The 23,703-nt window shown below is 52.9% G+C and overlaps 1 protein-coding gene across 6 annotated transcripts in view; it reads right to left on the bottom strand.

Annotated features, from left to right (window-relative positions):
• UBAP2 (ubiquitin associated protein 2) overlaps positions 1-23,703 on the bottom strand; it is a 1,669,217-nt gene that overhangs the window by 262,350 nt on the left and 1,383,164 nt on the right. The gene's annotated exons all lie outside the window — the stretch shown is intronic.

Raw genomic sequence — 23,703 nt, 5'->3', positions numbered from 1 at the left:
CCAATCGAGACCGCGGGGCCCGAAGGCGCACCAGCGTGACCTGATGGGAGAAAGAGGCGAGCCATGGCCGACAGGAATTCCTATATTTGGGCCGGAGTCGCCGACAGACCCGGAAAGGGTGGGTAGGCCGGCAGCGACTGCACAGGCTCCGCCAGGGGCCCAGGGGAGGCACCACCCGCTCCCATAACTGCGTCGTGCGATAAGCGAGGGGAAGTCGAAGAACGACGACGTTTGACTTCTTGTGCTTCGCCTTACCTGACCCAGAGTGCGAAAACTTGGATCGCGAAGACCGATGGTGATGACTCTGCACGGTCCCTCGACCTCCCTCTGGATCGGGAGCCGACTGCCTGGCCTTCACCAGCTTTCAGGACCACTCCCGCAAAGACTTTGGCGCCATGGTCTGGCAGTCGGGGCATGACTTGGGGTCGTCGTCACGCCCCAGGCAGAAAAGACACACATGGTGCGGGTCCGTCATCGACATCATAAGGTGACAGTCCTCGCAGGACTTCAAACCGGGCATCCTAATTGCACCAGGAGTCGAAGACTCGAAGAAAAATTGAGAAAAAAGGCCTCAAAAAGTCAGTCCAAAATTGACTGGGGGTTCCTGCTCTTCCTGGATCTGCGCTTACTGGCGCGGAAAAAGAAAGAACTGAAGTCAGCGCGCGGGACGGCATTTAAGTAGCACCCGCGACGTCATCTCAGCGACCAAGACGCCAACGACGGACGCGGAGCCGCCCGATGCCACCTACCTACACCCGGCGGTACTGCTGACGAAAACTTTCCGGATCCAGTCTGACGCTTGGGGGTAATTCTAAGGTAAGCAATCTATCACTGTATTTCTTTCAGATTGTCCAGGCAGAAGTGTTTGGTAAACGTGTGCCGAGATACCCACGTCGCCACCTGATAGATATCCAGGACTGGGAGTCAGTGTGCTAATGCAGTGGTCGCCGCTGTTGACCTAGTAGAGTGACCAAAGTAGGTTCCTTCTTTGCCAAAGCATAGCACAGTTTAATGCCTAGGACAATCCATCGAGAAATGGTCCTTTTCTGAACTGCCTGACTTTTCATGGCACCCACAAAACAAACGAAGAGGTGATAGTCTCCCCAGAATTCTCTGATACGATCAAGATAGAAAGAAAACGCACGTTTTGGGTTTAGGCAGTGGAGTATCTCTTCTCTGTAGGAATGCGGGGGTTTTTAATAGGTGGGCAGGGTAATGGATTGTCCCACATGAAAGGGCGGGACCACTTTAGGGAGGAACAGAGCTTTTGTTCAAAGCACCACTGTAGGAGGCTAGCTTAGTATATATATGGTGCACACTTATTTAAGTGAAGCACCCTGCACTAATCCAGGTAACCCTTATGGTGATTTTAGTGGTCTTAGACAAACATAGAAAGCTCTCTAAGTAGTAGCTGTGGAGAGCAGCCTTCAGGCTTAGTCCAGAAGGAGCGTTTAGCAGCCTGATTTACCAGATCCCATTATGTAGTGTAGGTTAAAACAAAAAAGAACCACAAAGTGCTGTAATAAAAATAGTTATATCTATTATAAACACTCACTAACACATTGGTAAATCTCCTGCCGGAGATATGAACAGTAAGCACAAATACACAGTGGTCTCCAGGGGAAGACCAAAGCATATATTTAAGTGGAATGCGAACTGCGACCGAAGTCGAGACCTGATCCAGAACACTCAGAAGAGCTGGGGACCCAAGGAACCACCCAAGGTAAGTAACCAGGAACCCCACAGAGGCTGTGTTTAGAGTGGAGCGGTACAAAAGGGGGTGGTGATGGACGGAGCATCAGAACCAATCAAACACTCGCACCCAATCAACAGATCTGGGTTTGATCCATCACCGTTCTTTAGCCCACTCTGCCACCCTAGTTCAGACATGGCCATATGCAAATCAGTCTGACCCTGTGCCTCATGGGAACAGTCCAGTCCGAACTGCCAAGCCATGCCTTCCCTGGACCGGAAACAAGCTTCCTAGGACCGGTTTCTGGCATTTCAGCCGTCTTCAGCCAGGCTTGCTTGAATCCAGTGGCAAAGTGAGCAAGGGACTCACTTCTGAGCATACCCTGCCAACTTATGGCGAACAAAGCGGTACAAAAGGGGGTGATACCGGAGCACCATGCCGGTGCTAACTCTCCTACCCAGGTAGTTAGTAATGTACAGACCAGAATCAATTTGAGTATTTGGCAGAGTCCTTTCAGTCTAAATTAAGCCTCTGCAGGGTTGAATGGAGTTCCTCCAGAATAACTGGCTAGCTGTTCATCAATCTTTTACAGAACACATATGAATACCTGCACAGAAAGCATGGGTTGACGGAGCATAAGACGAGGCTAGAGGAAGAGAACATACATTTTGCAAATGTCTCCATCATTTTGGATTTTTGGTCTGGCAGGGTGGTTGAGAAAGAACTGGGGTTCAATAGGCTGATTAGACACCTGCACAACCAAGCTCTCTGGAGAAGAGTGCTGCAGAATAAAATGTACAGGAGTAGGACTGTGCTGCCTCGCTACTGGCTTATTGACTGGTTTGACCCTAGATGCCCACCAGAATATCGGCTAGGGCCTCTTGGCTGGATTGTGCTGGGTTGAGGAACTCTGTTAGTTTTGGCCTCGAGTGGGCACATTAAGATCTAGTACAACTGCTACTCTTTGAATCACTGTCACAAAGCAATAGACTCCTCTGTAGCCGCTGTGTTAGGAGCAGACATACCAATGTCTGGCAAAGTGTCGAGACCACTAGCATCCTTGAGATCGTTAAATATGTGGCCATAATCCTCATACTGATTACCAACATCATAGTCCACATTCCCAATGTCATACAGCGGGGCACAAGTATCTGGTAAAGCTTAATGTTGAGTTCTGGGTAGTGGAGCAGGAGTCTCAAAGGTCGATAGAACTACCAGTGCTGTGTCCGCCATCGATACTAGAGCCTCTTGGTCATGATGTCTAAAGTTGCATCAAGCATGGCACGGAGGGTGGAATTGCGGATGGTACAGAGGGCAGAACTTGCAGTGCAAACACAGGCAAGGGCTTGCCTCCGACCCAGATCAAGGGGCATAGTTTGCATCGAGGAGGCATCTGCCAATGGTAACCTGACTAGGCCACCCCCCTCAGAATTATGAGGCCCGGGAGGTGCCTCATACAAAAAATCGCCTGCATTACTACCTTAAGTTGCTGTAGCGAACGCTGTCAGTTCACGTAAAGGTTCGAAGTGTGACAGGCATTCAGAATTGACTAGCGTGGGGCGAACAACCTGTGGCATGGAGGTGTCTGGAGCCTTACGCGACTCAGAGTGGTGGGATGAAGGAGACCCATGCTTTGGGATAGTTTTTTTGTGATTTTCTAGACTCACCTGAACCCGTGACCTTGATAACGACTGATCACGGGAGCGGAATCAGGAGCGAGGCAGCAGCATCGACTTACGCTTTTTGGATCGGTGGCCAGCGAGCTTGGCTTTGTGGTTATGGATAGCCTTCTTATTCTTCTTGGCACAACACAGTCATGACCGAGTCACGTTTGGAGCCTGGGCACCAAAGGCAAATGTGGATGTCCATCACAGACATTTGTGGGTTACAGTTACAAAACTACTTAAAACCCTGTAGTGTTAGGTGACATTTCTGCACTCTAGAGAAAATTTAGGGAGGACAGTCAGATATGACCAGATTGGAGTTCTGATCTGCATCGGTGAGCACAGAAAGAAATGGCACACGTAAGTGCCCTGAGGTAGCAAGATACAGTCGCCGCAATGTCATGTCTAGGGCCAGACAGACCGGACATGAAGTCACAAGATGAGCAATCTGCAGTTAGAAGTCTCTATCAGAAAATATACTTTAGAATGGATACCTTTTCCCCTCCTAAAGCCTCTAGAGACCTTTCTGTAAATATTCAACTGTTACCTGATGTCAAATGTCAAGTCCTGTTTCAGTGTCACATCCTGCCTGATAGGTCTGTTGTGTTTACATACAACACCACAGGTGCACTTCAAAGGAGAAACCAGAATGCCAAAACACTTTGAGAGTATCTAGTTTGGCATCTGCAAGCTCAGCTTTGATTTATAAGACTTGTGTCTGAGTTTTTGGGGGGGTAAAGAGGCAGCCTAAAACTGGATTTTGGTTTTTGATATGGGAGAACACCAGTATTACTTTTACACACTCCGTATGCACCCCGACCCCACCCTCATATCCCGAGATTTTCCCACCCACAAGCTCATGCCAGGCATAAATGCAGCACCTCCATAAACCCACTTCAGAACACTCCAGAATGAGAGGAAGATCAGAATAGGACTGAAAGGATAGAAATTCGCCATCGGCGACGGTTGACACCCTTCCGGTACAGTGTCCACGTCGGGAAGGAAGCCGGGCGGCGCCGATGCCGGTGGAGGTAATATGAGGCCAAACGGCATCGGCTGTGATCCAGGCATGGATCTACAGGGGTCTTGCGGCGCTGTCAGGGCCGCAGCCGGCGACGAAGGAAGGCGAGGACCCCCGGACGGGCCAGTGGGATCCAAAGGCGCGCCGCCGGGGCCCGACGGGCCAAATAGGCGGGCCATAGCAGACAGGAATTCCTGCAGCTGGGCCGGAGTCGCCGATGGACCCGGGAAAGATGGGTAGGCCGTCGGCAACTGCCTAGGCTCCTCCGGAGCCGCGGGGGTGGCACCACCCGCACCCTCAGCCGTGTCGCGCAACAGGCTAGGGGAAGGCAAAGATCGACGCCGCTTCTTCAACTTCTTGTGCTTCGTCTTTCCTGACCCCGAGTGCGAAGACTTCGTCAAATGATGGTGGCGGCTCCGCGACTGGTCCCTCGACCTCCCACGGGAACGGGACCTTGAACGGCACGGAGCAGACTCCCAGCCTCAAGCAACTTTTGGGACCGCTCCCGCAAAGTTTTCGGAGCCATGGCATGACGAGTTGTCTTGGTCGCGCCCCAGGCTGTAGAGACCCTCGAGGTGCGGGTCCGTCACTGACATTATGCGGGGACAAGCCTTGCAGGACTTAAAACCGGGCATCCCTATACCCCAGGAGTCAGACTCAAAAGAACAGACAAAAGTCTCAAAAAGCTCAGTCAAAAATTGACTGGGGGCACCGCTCTCTTCGGATCTGCACTTGCTGGCACGGAAAAAGAAAGAACTGATGTCAGTGCGCATAGGCGCGTCCAAGTAGCTTCAGCGACGTCACCTCGGCGACTACGACGCCATCAACGTATGTGGAGCCGCACAACGACGCCAACCGACACGCAGGGGTACTGCTGATGAAAACTTTCCGGATCTAGTCTGGCGCCTGGGGGTAATTCTAAGGTAAGAAGTCTATCACTAACATGTCTTTGAGATGTAGACTCCACTGCCCATAGGCAAAAACCCAGAGAGGGTCTGAGCTGTGAGATAAGACCTAAGCCCATCTCAACAACAGGGAAGAAGAGTAGACAAGCCACAAGAATAGGACGTAGCCAAGATAGTGGCGCAGGGAATACCACGGCACCCTGTGACGGCGCACACACCCAGTGTGTAATCACATGCTATGTCCGCATAGAACACAGACAGAAACTGTTCCGGAGCGGGACAGAATAGTATTGCCCACAAGGGACACGTGCTTACGTATAAGATAGCCAGCGTGGCCAAAGAACCTAGCGGAAGCTGAAGGAATAGCCAAAGGCAAGAAAGGAGAACATGAACACGATGGGATTAGACAGGTGTGGCAGAAACCCAATACTCTGGAGAAGGCTGCATCCAGAGAGGCAAGAGAGCGCCACGGATCAACGGTAGAAAGCAAACACAAGGAGATGATGGACGGGGCGCTAAAACCCTCCAGACACTCACCCCAGTCACAGGTCTGGGTTGAATCCATCATCGTTCTTTAGCTCACTTTGTCACCCCAGTTCAGACATAGCTATATGCAAATCAGTGCTGACCCTGTGCCTCATGGGGAACAGCCCAGCCCAAACTGCAAAGCCATGTCTTCCCTGGACCGGAAACAAGCATCCTGGGACCAGTTTCGGGCTAACAGCCCTCATCAGTCAGGCTAGCTTGAATCCAGTGGCAAAGTGAGCAAGGGACCCACATCTGGACATACCCTGCCAACTTAGGGCGAACAAAGAAAACACAAGGAGATGCTGGACGTATCGCTGAAACTTTTCAGACACTCACCCCCAGTCACAGATCTGGGTTGAATCATCGTACTTTAGCTCACTTAGCCAGCCCAGTTCAGACATAGCTATATGCAAATCAGTCTTGATCCTGTGCCTCATGGGAACAGTCCAGCCCGAACTGCGAAGCCATGTCTTCCCTAGACCAGAAACAAGCATCCTAGGACCGGTTTTGGGCTACCGTAGTCCACAACACAGAAGCTCCAGGAGAGAGCCATGTCAAACCTGTGGGTCTCACCAGAGGAGCCATCCTAGAACAGTAGCAACAGAGGAAGCAACATTGCCTGCAATTTTGACTGACAACTCACAACCAGTGAAATACCAGGATCTGAACACAGAACTTTTGGAGTAAGAGCCTGAGACCTCAACCACTAGGCCACGGTGACTCATCGCAACGAAGTGGGAAGTCCACAGTATTATCCATGGGACAAGTCCTCAGAGGGACAGAAAATGTACGAAGAAGAATTCGCAGGAGTCTTCGAAACGTCCTGGGGAAGGAAGAGCAGCGATACAACAGCCAACGAATACTCGACATAGGGTGTGTCACATCCCTATAAAAAGCAAAGGCAACTTCTTGAAACAAGCTCGTAGACAAGAAGGCTCAAAAAGTAAATGCAGAAAACAGCTGGCCTAGCTGTACCAAACAAAGGGAATGAAAGGCTGATGAGCCGCACAAACAGTCTGTGAAATAACGCCGTAAACCCATAGACTGATACCAGAAAAGAAGTGACAATACTGCAACGAAAGTAAAAGTCCGCCAAGAGGACTAAAAACTATGGCAGTCATGGGAACCCAGACATGTGGCACTAGACCGCCGAGTTAGCATGAATGTCAAGCAGATTGATCCCATCAAAGGGGAGATCACTGAGACGCTCCTGAACATTTTCAGGGAAACTGCCATCACGCAGCCAGGCATAGCGACGCAGAGCAACTGACCTGGCCATAGCCCTCCCCACGGTATCAGTGGTGTCCATGGACGACCGGAAGGAAAACTGAGCCATGTTGTGGCTATCACGAAGCAACTGGTTCAGGTCAGCATGAGGGCCCTCGGGCAAAGATGGAAGGAGGTGCTCGAATGAGTCCTAAAGGGCAAAAGTAGCCCGAGCAAACACGCAAGATGTGTACACAAGTCCCGAGCTGGTGGACGCAAAGAAATGGCGGCCACAGGACTCCAACCATCTACACTCCCTAGGGTGAGGAAGCAACAGAGTGGGGGGGGAGGAGGAGAAGGAGGAAGCAACAGGAGGGGGGGGCGGAGGGAGCAACAGAGGGGGGAGGAGGAGGAAGCAACTGGGGGGGGGGGGGAGGAAGCAACGGGGGGAGGAGGAGGAAGCAACAGAGGGGGGAGGAGGAAGCAGCAGGGGGGAGGAGGAAGCAACAGGGGGGGAGGAGGAGGACGCAACAGAGGGGGGGAGGAGGAAGCAACAGAGGGGAGGAGGAGGAAGCAACAGAGGGAGGGGGAGGAGGAGGAAGCAACAGAGGGGGGGGAGGAGGAGGAGGAAGCAACAGGGGGGGAGAGGAGGAGGAAGCAACAGAGGGGAGGAGGAGGAAGCAACAGAGGGGAGGAGGAAGCAACAGAGGGGAGGAGGAGGAAGCAACAGAGGGGAGGAGGAGGAAGCAACAGAGGGGGGAGGAGGAGGAAGCAACAGAGGGGGGAGGAGGAGGACGCAACAGAGGGGGGGAGGAGGAGGACGCAACAGAGGTGGGAGGAGGAGGAAGCAACAGAGGGGAGGAGGAAGCAACAGAGGGGGGAGTAGGAAGCAACAGGGGGGGGGAGGAGGAAGAAGCAACAGGGGGGAGGAGGAAGAAGCAACAGGGGGGGGGAGGAGGAAGAAGCAACAGAGGGGGGAGGAGGAGGAGGAAGCAACAAGGGGGGGAGGAGGAGGAGGAAGCAACAAGGGGGGGAGGAGGAGGAGGAAGCAACAAGGGGGGGGGAGGAGGAGGAGGAAGCAACAAGGGGGGGAGGAGGAAGCAACAGAGGGGGGAGGAGGAAGCAACAGAGGGGGAGGAGGAGAGGAGGAGGAGGAGGAGGAGGAGGAGGAGGAGGAGGAGCAGGAGGAGGAGGGGGAGCAGGAGGAGGAGGAGGAGCAGGAGGAAGAGGAGGAAGAGGAGGAGGAGGAGGAGGAGGAGGAGGAGAGAACTGCTTGAACTACCAGTCCTTGAGCCCTAGGATGGAGGGACAAACAGGCAGGGTCATCTGGAGCCGGACGATGCGCAAAAGCATGACCCACAGATTCCCCCGACGAGGGCCTCGCCCAAATACCCAGAAGAATCTAATGACCTGACCAAAAGCAGCAAGGGCTCTACCTCCACAGCGCCCTGGTGGAGACGATCCAACAAAGCATTCGAAGGCAGAGAGACCGAGGGCCGATGCATCTCCAAGAAATCCGCAGCCCTGCGCATCGCCCTCGCAAATGCCCCACTGGCCTCCGTGGCCCTCTTAGTCGGCAGTTGCAGGCTAATCCATCCACCAAACAACAGTACAGAGCGAAGAGCCGGTCCGTGCCCCATGTGCACCTGCTACGAGGAGCAGCGAAACAACCCTGGGGGTGGTGAACCCTCTGGGGCCTTGTCCTCTACCAACAGAGGAACAGCCGGGGACGGCACCGGTGCCGACCAACATCGAGACGGTGTTGGTTCGACGATCAACGAAGAGGACTCGTCCGCCCGGTGTCGACTAGACCTCCACCTAGATTGGAAAACGCGGAAAGGTAAGCTGTCGACTCAGAGTCGAGCTCTACGCTGCACCTGCATCAGACGTCGACGCAGGGAGCTCCACAGGTCTGTGTGGAGACGCTACAGGAGGGCCCGACGTCTGGCTGGGATTCCCCTCTGGGCCGTGTCCCGACATCGCAGCAACTCTGGAACCGGAGTCAGGGTACTCGATCGAAGCCAAGGGCGAACCCGCCAGTGAATCCCCTACCCGAGTACCCACCCCCTCTGTGGGGTTCGAAGGCGCGCCAGGGAGAGAGGGTGACCCTAAGATAGCCTGCAACGACCTAGAATAGGCTTACATCGGAGTCTGAGTCGCCCCAGCACCAGGGAATGTTAGGGAATACTACTGTGGGCCTGTATCCTTCGAAGACCGAGAGCAGTGAGCCCCGACGTAACGGTTATGCGAGGCGGACGACCTCTGTGACTTTCTCCTGCGCAGGTGAGCGACGTCCGCTGAAACGACTCCGGGGCCTGTTGCGAACATGAGCCCTAGTGTGAGAAGTTGGCCTGATGTATGATGTCACTAGTTCTAGTGTACACCTTATATCAGTCCAAACAACCCTTATGGTGATTGGTTGTAAAGTCAACCTTATAGACCAGCTATCCTAGTGGTAGCATGGACAAGAGCAGTCTTAGGCTAAACTCTGAATGGCATGTGAAGCCAGCTGTGATACCATATATAATCCCTTGAATACCAAATGAAAGGACACCACAACAGATATATATATAAAATAAAGTGTATTTATTCTAGTCAAACCCTCAGCACTCTTTATGAGATTCGAGGTAAGTACAACACAGTCTTATTTAAGCATACATTAAGTCCCACAGGTAAGTAATACAGTTAGGCCCTAGGGGCCACGCAAACCATATACTAAAGAAGTGGTATAAGGACCACTGTCACGGAAATAGAATAGGCCTAGGCCTAGGGAATCGCTGGGGCTACACTACACTACCAACAGTTAGGAAGTGGGAGGCCCACGGGATTCAGGTGCAGAGTGGAAACACTCATGCGTAATGCGTATAGTCGATAGAAATAGTACAGTTCTGAAATAAGCAGTTTTAGGACACTTCTGGAGTAGCTAGAAAGTCGAGACTCGGAAACTAGACCCTAGGATAGTCACTACCCTTGTGAGCACCGAAGTACCCAAGTTACCTAGCCCACGGGCTGCGGGTGCATAGGTGTGAACTTGCGTCGGGTTTCGTCGTGGACTTCTATGGATGCCTGAAGGAAAGTTGCTGACAGGCAGTCAGTGCAGAGTGTCCGGTGGATCCCAAGGCCAGGATCAAGAAGGAAGGGTACCTGCAAGCAGAAGGGACGGAGTCAAGGTCACTAGCCAGTGACCACGTGGAACCAGGAAGGAACCAGGCGATGTCGTGAAGATTGCATGTGAAGGGTGAAGCTTGTCGCTGCAGCCACGGGTACCAGGAGACGTCGAGGACGACCAGGACCAGGAGGCGAGCTGTCCCACGAAGGCTCTTTCTGTCGGCGGCGGCGAAGTCGAACTAGGACTCACCAAGCCTTGGCAAGCGGAACCCACGAAGAACGGAGGACTTGCTTCTGGTGCAGACCAGGAAGGTCTGGGGTGCTTCTCTTTTGCAAAGAAGAGGGAGCCAGTCTGGAGAAGCCAAACCAGCGGTGGAGATATCAAGGTGTGTCGTCACAAAGGCCGCTAGCCAACGGGCAAGCAACCTGACAGACGCGGCAAGCAGGAAAATGCAGAAGGGCCCCACGCAGGACTCGTGGAGTATGGGGGGGGCTTATCTTCGGTGCAGATGGTGCTTGGAGTTGGGGCTTCTCAATCCCCGGTGCACAACTTCGAGGGTACCTCAGAAGCTGTGCTGGAAGATACTCGCCACTTTTCCCAGGTAGCCGGTCCCACGTCTCTCGTCGCCTCCACGGATCTCAGCTCGGCTGTGGATGTGGATCAGGGTCGGAGAAGTCTGGAAGTCAAGGCTCTGGTCAGGCTCTGCAGTCGGTCCCTCGTAGAACTTCAGCAAAGCAAAGGGTAGTCTCTTGATGGTGCCTGTTTGCACAGGGTAGCCACTCCTTGGCCACAAGGGAGATTCTTCAGTCTTCTTCTTTCATCGAATGTCGAAGGTCCAGAGTTTCTGTTCAAGTTGCAGGTTCAGGATAATCTAATCCCCTGGGGCCCAGCTACCACTCTTATACTAATCTGGGGGGCTGGGTTGCCTGCTAGGTCACGCCTTATGGGTGGGACCTGGGAGGGGGGTGGTTACACCCCCTTCCCTTTGTCCAGTTTCGCGCCAGGACTGGGGCTGGAGTGCCCCAGCACCGGTTTGAACTGGACTATGCATGGGACACCTTGTGTGCCCCAGGCAGTGTCTCGTTTCTTTCATCCCTCAATGCCCCAATACACTAAGGCCTGTCTGGGGTGGTGCTCGCACCTCCCAAGGCAGGAAACCTATTGTCCAAGCCTCCCTTGCCGGGATCACTCCCAGCAGCAGGAGGTCAGACTTGTGTCGTGGCAGCAGCATCCATTTTGTGATGCTGGGGCTCCGGTTAACTTTAACCGGGTAAGTAGGTTACAACATGTCTTCTCCCTCTAGAAGGGAGGGATAATATCCTCATCACCAGAAATGGGATGGGGGTATTATTACAAAGTGTTAGACACCTTACACGACATGTTTTGATAAAGCCAAACCATAGTTACCATAACCGTTTAAGATTATAAGGCACTTTAAGAGTATATGGTAGAACAGCTATAAGGACATGGTTCCGAAAGCTGCAGACAGGCTCAGCTCATGCTAGAGCACCATCTCACATGTTACCAAGCACTCTGCCTCCAGGATTGTTAAGGCCTGCCATAGAAGTGTCTGATAGGTACACATGTGTCTATATACAAGATAGGTATAGGAATACTACACCTAAGCAAGGAGTGATTACACGACCTTGCCCCAGCTGAGTGATCAGCCAGTTGTGTCATAATGGAAGGCCAGGCCAGGGGTGGCATAATACATGCTGCAGCCCCTGGTAGGCCTAGGGTACACTTATGCCCTGGGTACCTAAGGTACACTGTACAGGGGCCAATAAGGTGATCCTATCCAAATGGGTTATGCACCTAAAGTACATAGTATTAATTTAGAGAGAGAACAGCAGGGCTGTGGGTCTGATTAGCAGGCCCACAGCCACATCTAAGTCGAAAACCAGTAAAGCAAAAGCAAAAAGTGGGGGTGAACATAGAAAGCAGACCCTACTCTCCTACACCCAGCACAAGAAGACTGGCGCCGCTTGGAACCCTCCGCTGGAAATGGCGACTGGTGCCGTGAGGACTCCTAATGGGACATCCAGGCAGACCGCAACTTCATACGGCGTTCCCGCAGGAACTTCGGCTTGAGCTGCCGGCAGGTGTCGCACTCCACAGAGACGTGGTACTCTCCCTAGCACCACATACAGATCGCGTGTGGATCTGTCAGCGACATCTGCTGTGTACAGGACCCCCACTATTTGAAGCCCGTAGGCATCACACACTGTTCATGGACGCTAAAAGGCGTCAAGGGGGCCTGAAAACAACAAACAGGCCAGAGGAACCGCTTCTCCCGGATCTGCATTGGGATGCGGAAAAGGAAACCGACATCATCAGCATGACAGGAGGGACTTGTATGGCTCCAGTGACGTCATATCCGTGGACGTCAGGACAGATCCGGGCAACGCTACCCCCCGGCAGGCAGCGGTACTGCTGGGGGAAAGTTTTCCGGATCCAGTCTGACGCCTGGGGATATTCTAAGTTAAGAAATTTGCGGCTAGATGGGTCTATCAGACACTCACAGCAACACTCGAGTGCTCTGGATCTGAATCTACTCTGGGTGTACACGGAGAGGGCAATACAAGTATTTGACGTAAAGGGTACTAAAGAAAATATACAGGCCAGAAATGAAGTTTTTTCAAGTCATGCATTCAGTTCAACAAATAGTCAATGATGCTGGGACATTGGAAGCAGGGAAGTATATTATGCAAGTTTTGGAAATATTCAGCATTAGTGATCAAGGACAATAAAGTAACAGATGCCTGTTGGATACCTGTGTAAAAAAACAAAAGTGAGTGGAGAAGAATGTGTCAATTACTAGCTTGGAGATGGCAGAAGAAACTGAAAGCAAATGTTACATAAGAAAGGTACTGTTCAGAGGACATGAGAGCGGGAACCAGGGAGGAGCCTTTAAGAACAACAAATGGGAAGAATGTCACTAAGGAGTAGAAAGTGGAAGTTCAGAGAAGATAAATACCATTTTAGTGCAGCACTAGTGATGTTAAGGGAAGTTATCAAAGTTGAGGTGGCCAACAGAGCTTATGTGCCACTTTAACAGAGATTAAGGTAATGCAGGGAAAGGGGGCTGCAGCAAGTATAAGTTATGAAGTTATACAAAGAAGTGAGAGCACTTTCTATAGTAGTTTCATGCATATTAACAATATTTAAAAATCAAAAATATTAATACAACAAAATAAAGAAAAAAATCAAGAATAAAGAAACACTGTGGCGAGAGGTAAGCCTGCGACATGGGTGAAAGTGTGGGGCCCCTGGAACGCCTACCGCGGGGGAATCTGTGCTCCACCGTTATTGCCCGATCCGCCGCCGGCCCCGTCCCCTTAGCCAACTCATCCCCCCGGTACCTGGGCATTAGGTGTACCCAGCCCTAGTTCTGATCTCTCCCCCCCCTCTTGAGATTCCTATGGATGGCTAGGATCCCCCCTCTAGGGGAGCACGTGTTGCTATTTCCGATTGAGGTTTGCCTTGTGGGTTTGTTTGTATTTGTTGTTCTTTAAGTTTAAAATGGAACCGTATAGTGGGGTCTGGATAGTGTGGCTCGCAACGATGTTACCTCCTGTGCATGCTCGGCCGCAGCACCATGTGTTTTATAAATGTATATCGTATGCTCCTTTTATTGCTAGCGGCCGGCCGGAAGGTTGTAGGCCCATATTTGTATATTTTTTGAGTCTTGTAATAAACGGTTTCAAAAAAAAAAAAAACAAACAAAAAAAAAAAAAAGAATAAAGAAACACAATGGAGGAGCAATGGACCAGGATCATCAAGTTTTTACTGGAGCCCCTACAATTCTTTCCATGACCTGGTTCATTGGTGATGTCCCAACAATTAGTTCCCCATTTACATTTCAAATGCTTTATTCTGAGCTACATGAGAGCTAGTCTTAGTGGGCTAGGCTAAAAGCCTGGCGATTCCTACTCTCTGCCAACTAATAATCAAATATTAAATGTATTTATTTGAAGCATCAATGGGTCTAGTGTAATGACCTTTTGGGCTTGGAGTGCTCTCTCTTGAGGGCATTAGATGAAAATAACAAATTCCTTTGTGCAGTTCATTTCATTACTTCGCACTAGAAATAATCAGAGGTTTTAACTTCTATACAAAATGATGAAGCTGTGTTTGACTCTCATCCTGATTACCTACAAATCCTCCAATTGAAGCTGTACTGCGCTTACCTTTCTTGCAAACATGCCAACTCTGTTTCTAAAAACATCCATTACCTCTCTCCTGATGGACTTCTCAGCACTGGCTAATGCATTTTGTATGTCCTTCACAGTTTCTTCCAGTGGTTTTTCGTAAATCATAGGCATTTCTATTGCAATATCATATAAAGGTTATTCTGTTTCACCAAAAGTCCCTGGAGCAATAAAAATGTCTGTGGGGTTCATGAGCTTTTCTTTGTCTTATCTGATATGTTTGTCATAATGGTACGAGTCATAATGGATCTAAGACTATTTTCTTTTCAATGTTGCGAAGCTCACCTGACTGAACCAACTTTTCAGAATGTATTCTTGTGCTAGTCAATATGAGGATCAACTGTTTTACTAGTTAGCGTGGTCTGAGTTTACTAATCTGAGGGAAATTCAACTTGCAGCCCCTTGTCATTCCAAGGTATCTTCCAATCTTTCAGTGATATAGCTTTTCCTGTAAAAACAGCAAGGAAAATGCCAAAAGAGAATGTAGGTGGGTAAATGGAAAGCTACTTTGTTCACAGTGGCAACTTGTGAACAGCTTATGCTGAGTGCAGCCTTCACTCTAAATATTCTTTTGTGCTTCCATCTGACAAAACCCATACGCAAAATGTGCTAACGAACAAGTTACTTACCTTCGGTAACGATGTATCTGTAAGAAAGATTAGTTAGATTCCTTACCTTAGAATATCCCCAGGCGTCAGGCTGGATCCGGAAATATTTTTAGTCAGCAATACCCCTTGCGAGTCGCTAGGCGTCGTCTGCGGCTCCGCGTCCGTCGACGGCGTCTTGCGCCGGAACGACGTCTGAGTACTTAGACGCCGCCCTCGCGCGCTGACGTCAGTTCTTGTACATAGCTTTCCGCGCCAGGAACGCAGAGCCATGCAAGAGACCGACACTGGTGCCAAAAAAGTCTAGGGCCCTGAAAAGGATAACCTTAATAACCTTAACCCTAGATGTCGGTTCGCAGAACGGGGAGGATGGGTGGGTCGGTGAGGAATCTAACTAATTAATGTTTCTTACAGATACATCGTTACCGAAGGTAAGTAACTTGTTCATCTGAAAGAAACACGTTAGTTAGATTCCTCACCTTAGAATAGATACCCCAGCAATACCAACCACGGTGGTGGGACTGCGAACCAAGATCACACCAGAAAGTCCTCTCTCCGGACTTGGCTGTCCAGGCAATAATGGTTGGCAAACGTGTGCAGCGAGGTCCACGTCGCTGCCTGACAGATGTCCTGCAAGGGGACTCCCCGACCCAGGGCAGTCGTCGCCGCCGTGGCCCGAGTGGAATGGGCCCTCATCCCAACAGGAGGTTCCCTTTTAGCTAAGGAGTAACAAGCTTTGATGTACAAAAGACCCACCGAGAGATGGTCCGCTTGTGCACCGCCCACCCCTTCTTAGCGCCCACGTAGCCAACGAAGAGTTGGTCATCCACCCGGAACTGTTTTGAGCGGTCCAGATAGAAGGAGAGCGCACGTTTTGGGTCCAGACGGTGGAGCCTCTCTTCCTCTTTCGAGGGAGGCGGAAAGAAGGTGGGCAGCGTAACAGATTGCCCGATGTGAAAGGCAGTCACAACCTTAGGAAGGAAGGGCGAGTGCGGAGCACAACCGTGTCCGGATGGATAGAAAGGAAAGGAGGCTTAGAAGAGAGGGCCTGGAGCTCACTTACCCTTCTAGCAGAGGTGATGGCTACCGTAAAAGCAGTCTTAAGCGTCAACAGACGAAGAGGACAATTGTGAAGTGGCTCAAAGGGAGCGCACATCAGATATGTCAAGACAAGATTCAAATCTCACTGAGGCATTACGAAAGGGCCAGGAGGAAACATGTGAGTAATGTCCTTAAGGAATCGAGAAACAACAGGGGGTTTGAAAAGAGAAGGCTGATCAGGAAGCCGGAGGAAGGCAGAGATAGCAGAAAGATAACCTTTAAGAGTGCCCAGAACAGAGCCCTGCTGGGCCAAATAAAGGAAGAGAAGAACCTCAGAAAGAGGGGCGGAAAGGAGATCCACAGCCTTTGCTGTGCACCATGCCACAAATTTATTCCACCTACAGGCGTATACCGCTTTGGTGGAGGGACGCCTGGCTGCCAGAATCACATCGCAGACTTCAGGAGGCAAGTCAAATGGCATCAACTGTCGCCGCTCAATCTCCACGCATGGAGGTGGAGACTGGACAGGTTTGGGTGGATGACCGTCCCCTGCTGCTGCGACAGAAGGTCCTCCTGAAGAGGAGGATCGATTGACAGACTGAGTAGCTCAGGATACCAGTACCTTCGTGCCCAATCCAGAGCCACCAAGATGACTTGGGCCTCGTCGCGCCTGATCTTCAGCACTCTGTGCAGAAGTGGTATAGGTGGAAAGGCGTACAATAGACCGCAACTCCACTTGCGACGAAAAGCGTCCGAGCGAGTGCCGCCTTGGAAACTCCAACTCGCAGAACTGCTGACATTGCGCGTTCTCTTCGGTGGCAAATAGATCTAACCAAGGCTCTCCCCACTGCCGAAAGAGGCCTTGCGCCACGTCCGAGTTGAGACGCCATTCGTGATCCATCATGCACCGGCGGCTGAGTTCGTCTGCTCTGGCGTTCAGAGAGCCCGCCAGATGTTGAACCACCAGGGTGATGCCCGGATGTTCCAGCCATGTCCTGAGGCGCAGAGCCTCCTGACAAAGGGTCCACAACCCCACCCCGCCCTGTTTGTTGCAATACCACATGGCGGTGGTGTTGTCCGTGAACACCTGCACTACACTTCCCCGTACAACAGGAAGGAATGCCTTCAGTGCAAGTCGGATCGCTCTCCGCTCCAAGAGGTTGATATGGAGTCGAGACTCCGCCGGAGAACAGAGTCCTCTGATCTCCGCCTCCCCCATGTGGCCCCCCCATCCCAGGAGGAACGCATCCGTCACCACTACGTGCTCCGGGTGGGGTAGGGAGAGGGATCTGCCGCTGACCCAATCGCGTTTCGTGAGCCACCACTGCAACTGTTTTGCAGTGCCCTCCGAGATCAAGACATGGTCGGACAGATTGCCCCGATGCTGGGCCCACTGAAACTTCAGGTCCCACTGCAGAGCCCGCATTCACCACCTGACGTGATGCACTAACAGGATGTAGGAGGCCATCAGACCCAGAAGCCGCAGCACCAACCTGACCGAAACCCGGGACAGAGGCTGAAAGATGGGAATCAGAGCCTGAATATAGAGGACCCGCTGCTCCAGAGGATAAGCCCGGAACTGCGCCGAGTCCAGAACCGCCCGATGAAAAGGAGCTTCTGGGAGGGACTCCGATGCGACTTCGGCACGTTGATGGAGAACTTCAGCAAATGCAGGAGGTCGGCCGTAGTCTGGAGGTGGGAGACGACTTGCTGGGGCGAGCCCGCCTTCAACAGCCAGTCGTCGAGATAGGGGGAAGACTGGAACCCCTGATCTGCGCAGATGAGCTGCGACCACCACCATCACTTTCGTGAACACCCGAGGGGCACTGGTGAGGCCGAAGGGGAGCACCGTGAACTGAAAATGCTCCTGACCCACGTGAACCGCAGGTAACGCCGGTGGGCCGGCAGGACGGGAATGTGAAAATAAGCGTACTGCAAGTCCAACGCTACCATCCAGTCTCCTGGATCCAGGGCAGCCAGAACCTGAGCTAGGGTAAGCATCTTGAACCTCTCCTTCCGGAGGAAGGCGTTGATGCTCCTGCGGTCCAATATAGGGCGTAGGCCCCCTTTGCCCTTCTTGGGAACCAGAAAGTAGTGGGAATAGCAACCACGACCTACTTCTGGACCAGGAACGCGCTCGACGGCCCCCTTGGCCAAGAGGGCTGCAACTTCCTCCCATAGAAGATTCAAGTGATCCCCCGACATGCGGTGGCACTGCGGTGGCATGGCTGGAGGGGTCGTCTCGAAGGGGAGGGAGTAGCCCCTTAGGACGATTTGCAGCACCCACCTGTCCGACGTGATGGAACGCCAGCGGAGCAGGTGATGGCGAACTCTGCCTCCCACTGGTGTGGAATGGGCCTGAAAGCACGGACTAGGAGAGCTTTGAGGCGGATGCTGTCGGGGTTGATGTGGACTGACCGGCACGTTGACCCCCCCGTACCGCCTCGGTGGAATCCACGTCCGTGACCACATGCAGGTTGGATCTGCGGCCGGTGGCTAGGCGGACGTGACGGGGCGCCCCTTCCTTGCCCACGAAAGGCAGAAGTTTGCGGTTGCGGAACCGAGAGGCCCAAGGACTTGGCCGTAGCCCGGGAGTCCTTGAAGCGCGCCAGCTAACTATCCGCCTTTTCGCCAAAAAGGCGAGTGCCATCAAAGGGCATATCCATGAGGGTGCTCTGGACATCCCCTGAGAAAGACGTGGACCGCAGCCAGGCGTGGCGGCGGAGCGCCACCATGGTTGACATCGCCGAACAAGTTACTTACCTTGGGTAACGATGTATCTGTAAGAAACAGTTAGTTAGATTCCTCACATTAGAATATCCCCAGGCGTCAGGCTGGATCTGGAAAGATTTTGTGTCAGCAATACCCCTTGCGCGTCGCTAGGCGTCGTCTGCGGCTCCGCGTCCGTCGTCGGCGTTGTACGCCGGAATGACGTCGGAGTACTTAGACGCCACCCTCGCGCGTTGACGTCAGTTCTTGTACATAGCTTTCCGCGCCAGGAACACAGAGCCATGCAAGAGACCGACACTGGTGCCAAAAAATCTAGGGCCCTGAAAAGGATAGCCTTAACCCTAGATGTCAGTTTGCAGAACGGGGAGGATGGGTGGGTCGGTGAGGAATCTAACTAACTAATGTTTCTTACAGATACATCGTTACCGAAGGGAAGTAACTTGTTCATCTGAAAGAAGCACGTTAGTTAGATTCCTCACCTTAGAATAGATACCCCAGCAATACCAACCCCGGTGGTGGGTCTGCAAACCAAGATCACACCAGAAAGTCCTGGAGAACAGAACGGCCAAAGAAGCCGTCCCTCCGGACTTGGCTGTCCAGGCAATAGTGCTTGGCAAACGTGTGCAGTGAAGCCCACGTCGCCGCCTGACAGATGTCCCGCAAGGGAACTCCCCGGCCCAGGGCAGTAGTAGCCGTTGTGGCCCGGGTGGAATGGGCCCCCAATCCAACAGGAGGGTCCTTTTTTGCCAAGGAGTAACAAATTTTAATACACAACATGACCCACCGCGAGATGGTCCGTTTGTGTACCGCTTTCCCCTTCTTAGCTCCTACGTATCAAACAAAAAGTTGGTCGTCCACCCGGAACTGTTTGGTGCGGTCCAAATAAAAGGACAGCGCCTGTTTTGGGTCCAGACGGTGGAGCCTCTCTTCCTCTTTTGAAGGATGCGGAGGCGGAAAGAAGGTGGGCAACGTGACAGATTGCCCGAGGTGAAAGGTGGTCACCACTTTCGGTAGAAAAGAAGGACGAGGCCGGAGGACAACCTTGTCCGGATGAACAGAAATAAAGGGAGGCTTAGATGACAGAGCCTGGAGCTCACTCACCCATCTAGCCGAGGTGATAGCTACCAGGAAAGCAGTTTTCAGGGTCAGAAGACGAATGGGACAATTGTGAAGAGGCTCAAAAGGAGCGCACATCAGAAAGGTCAGAACAAGTCCCACTGAGGCATTACCAACGGAACAGGAGGGAACATGTGAGTAATGCCTTTTAGAAAACGTCAAACAACAGGGGACTTGAAAAGAGAAGGCTGATCAGGAAGCCGTAAGAAGGCAGAGATAGCAGCAAGATAACCTTTCAAGGTGCCCAGAGCAGAGCCCTTCTGGGCCAAACAAAGAAGAAAGAGTAGAACCTCAGAAAGAGGGGCGGAAAGGGGATCCACAGCCTTTGCTGTGCACCATGCCACAAATTTGTTCCACCGGCAGGCGTATACCGTCTTTGTGGAGGGACGCCTGGCTGCCAGAATGACACCACAGACTTCAGGAGGCAAGTCAAATGGCATCAACTGCCGCCGCTCAATCTCCACGCATGGACGTGGAGGCTGGACAGGTTCGAGTGGAGGACCGTCCCCTGCTGCTGTGACAGAAGGTCCTCCTGAAGAGGCAGTCGTATCGGAGGATCGATTGACATACTGAGTAGCTCGGGATACCAGAACCTTCGTGCCCAATCCGGAGCCACTAAGATAACTTGGGCCCGGTCGCGCCTGATCTTCTTCAGCACTCAGGGCAGAAGTGGTATAGGCGGAAAGGCGTACAACAGACCGCAACTCCACTCGCGACGGAAAGCGAGTGCTGCCTTGGAAATTCCAACGCGCAGAACTGACATTGCGCGTTCTCTTCGGTGGCGAATAGATCTAACCAAGGCTCTCCCCACTGAAGAAAGAGACCTTGCGCCACGTCCGAGTTCAGACGCCATTCGTGATCCATCATGCACCGGCAGCTGAGTTCGTCTGCTCTGGCGTTCAACCAGATGGCCAGATGTTGAACCACCAAGGTGATGCCCGGATGTTCCAGCCATGTCCAGAGGCGCAGAGCCTCCTGACAAAGGGTCCACGACCCCACCCCGCCCTGCAGCACCCACATGTCCGAGGTGATGGAGCGCCAGTGGAGCAGGTGATGGCGAACTCTGCCGCCCACTGGCGTGGAATGGGCCTGAAAGCTCGGACTAGGAAGGCTTTGAGGCGGATGCTGCCGATGTGGACTGACCGGCGCGATGTGCTCTAGAACCGCCATGGCGGAACCCACGTCCGCGACCGCATGCAGCTTGGTTCTGCGGCCGGTGGCTAGGCGGACGTGAGGAGGCGCCCCTTCCTTGGCCACGAAAGGGGCAAAAAGCAGAAGTGTGCGGCCGTGGGGCTGAGAGACCCAAGGACGTGGCCGTAGCCCCGGAGTCCTTAAAACGAGCCAGCGCACTATCCGCCTTCTCACAAAAAAGGCGAGCGCCATCATAGGGCATATCCATGAGGGTACTCTGGACATCCCCCGAAAAAGATGTGGACCTCAGCCAGGCGTGACGCCGGAGCACCACCGTGGTGGAAATCGCCCTACCCAGCGAGTCCGTGGTGTCAAGTCGACACCGTATGGCATGTCGCGCTGCATCTCGCCCGTCAGCAAGTGCCTGGGAGAGACGTATCCGGGCCTCCACCGGACACAGTGGCAGCACGTCCTCCACCGTATCCCACAGAGAGTGAGAATAACGGTCCAAGAGGCAAGCGGTGTTCATGGACCGCAGTCCCAAACTAAGGGAAGAGAACAGCTTCTTACCGAACTGCTCTAGCCTCTTGGATTCCCGATCCGGGGTAGCGGACGGGAAGGAGGATTGGGAAGTAGAGGCCTGGATAACCAGGCTCTCGGTTGTGGGGTGTTGGGACAGAAAACTGGGGTCGCCCGGAGCAGGGCGGTGGCGGCGGGCCACGTTCTGATCCACAGGAGGTACTGTGGAGGGCTTGGACCAGGTGCCCTTCAGAACGTCCACTCGTGCCTCATTGAACTGCAGCAGAGGCTCCGAGGAGCTTGCTGACAGTTGAAGCACTTCAGTGAGGAGGTTAGTCCTCACGGCCACAGCAGGCAGCTCCAGCCCAAGGGCTTCGGGCGCCTTGCGCAGCACCACTGAAAATGCAGCACCTTCCTCCGAAGCCACAGTCGGAGGAGGGATGAAACCAGTGTCCGGGGAGGTGTCCAGACCAATGGCATCCCCCAGCTCATCTGCCCAGTCCTGAGATAAGTTGGCCTGCATGGCCAGAGGGTACTCAGACCTCTCCCAGTCGCCCCCGTCATCTGATTCCTGATAAACAGGGGGAATAATCGGAGCCGGACGGTAGATTAAATAGTCATCCGTCGGCTGCGGCGCCGGGCCCGGGGAACGGCATCGTCCGGAGACAGCGCCGGGGGTGGAACCGGTGTCGGCGCCGGCGGAGGAGGCGTCGTGAGGTCGATCGGCACCGACTGAGATCCAGGCCTGGATCCCACGGGGACCTGCGGCGTTGGGACCAAAGTCGACGACGGCGCCGGGGCCGGAGCCGCCGGCTCGCTAGGTCGCCCAGTCGAGCCCGCGGGGCCGGAAGGCGCGCCGGCAGGCGTCAACGGTGAAGCCAGGCCCCTCATGGCTGAGAGGAAGGCACTGATCTCCGCCGGAGTCGCGTCAGTCCCAGGGACCGGTGAGTATGGGGACGGACGCGGCTCCGGCGGAGCTGGTACCACCCGGACCCTCGACCGAGTCGCGCGAGTCGCGCGAGGGGAGTCCGAAGAGCGGTGTTGCCTCTTGGACGTCTTAGCATGCTTCGACTTACCCGAAGACTTCGAGCCTGACGAGCGGTGGTGGTGGCTGCGGCTCCGCGACCGGTCCTTCTACCTCCTTCTGGACCGGGACTGTGAACGGCACGGAGCCGAGTGTCGGAGCTCGAGAAGCTTACGGGACCGCTCCCGCCTAGCCTTCGAGGTCAAAACCTGGCAGTCGAGGCTTGACTCCGCATCGTGGTCGGCCCCCAGGCAGTAAAGGCACCGGCAGTCCATCACCGATGACAGGAGTCACAGGCTTTAAAACCAGGAATCCTACCGGCACCAGTTCGAATCAAGTGGACAAACGAGTCCAAAAAGTTTTAGTCAAAAAGGGGTAAGCTCTTCCCGGATCGGCGCTGTCTGGCGCGGAAAAAAGAAGGACTGACGTCAGCGCCCGAGGGCAGCGTCTAAGTACTCCGACGACGTCATTCCGGCGCACGACGCCGACGACGGACGCGGAGCGCAGACGACGCCTAGCGACGCGCAAGGGGTATTGCTGACGAAAAATCTTTCCGGATCCAGCCTGACGCCTGGAGATATTCTAAGGTGAGGAATCAAACTAACATGTTTCTTTCAGATACAAGCTTCTGCAACGGATTAAATACAGTAGTAACAAAAGGATCAATGGTAAATGAAAAAGGCAACAGAACAAGAACAATAAACAGATGCGAAAGGGTAAACTGGGAGCAGAAACAGAAAATTAAATCAATGCAAGCTATGATCAAAAGGATTTAAAAGTAAGACAAGAAGCAGAATGACATTGATAATCTTAAGAATCCTAAGCTGGAAAAACCAATAACGGAGACACAATGAAATGGAATGAAAGCAACCAATGTGATACAGCCATGCAGTGTCTAGAGTGTGATCCAACGTCATAAAACAGGTTTGTGCTAGCTATGTCCACCAACCTGAATAAACACACCATGAGCAGATCCAGCCACCTTACCAGTGAACATCAGGTTAAAGGTGTATGTGAGACTGCGAAATAATGTGTGCAGCTAGTAACACATATGAAAGGACAGCAGTTGTGACCAGTGTTAAGAGTAGGCAAAGAGTCCCCCGCAGTGTAAACAGCCTAGACCTGAAAAGATAATGTTTTTACCATGGTTACCTCCCGGCATCATGTAGAATTCGAAATGGTGAGAGCCTACATGAACAG

Source organism: Triturus cristatus, chromosome 2_1, assembly GCF_964204655.1.
Source record: "Triturus cristatus chromosome 2_1, aTriCri1.1, whole genome shotgun sequence".
Lineage (NCBI taxonomy): Eukaryota > Metazoa > Chordata > Amphibia > Caudata > Salamandridae > Triturus > Triturus cristatus.
The sequence above is the reverse complement of the archived record's forward strand: the minus strand, read 5'-3'. Positions and strand labels throughout refer to the sequence as shown.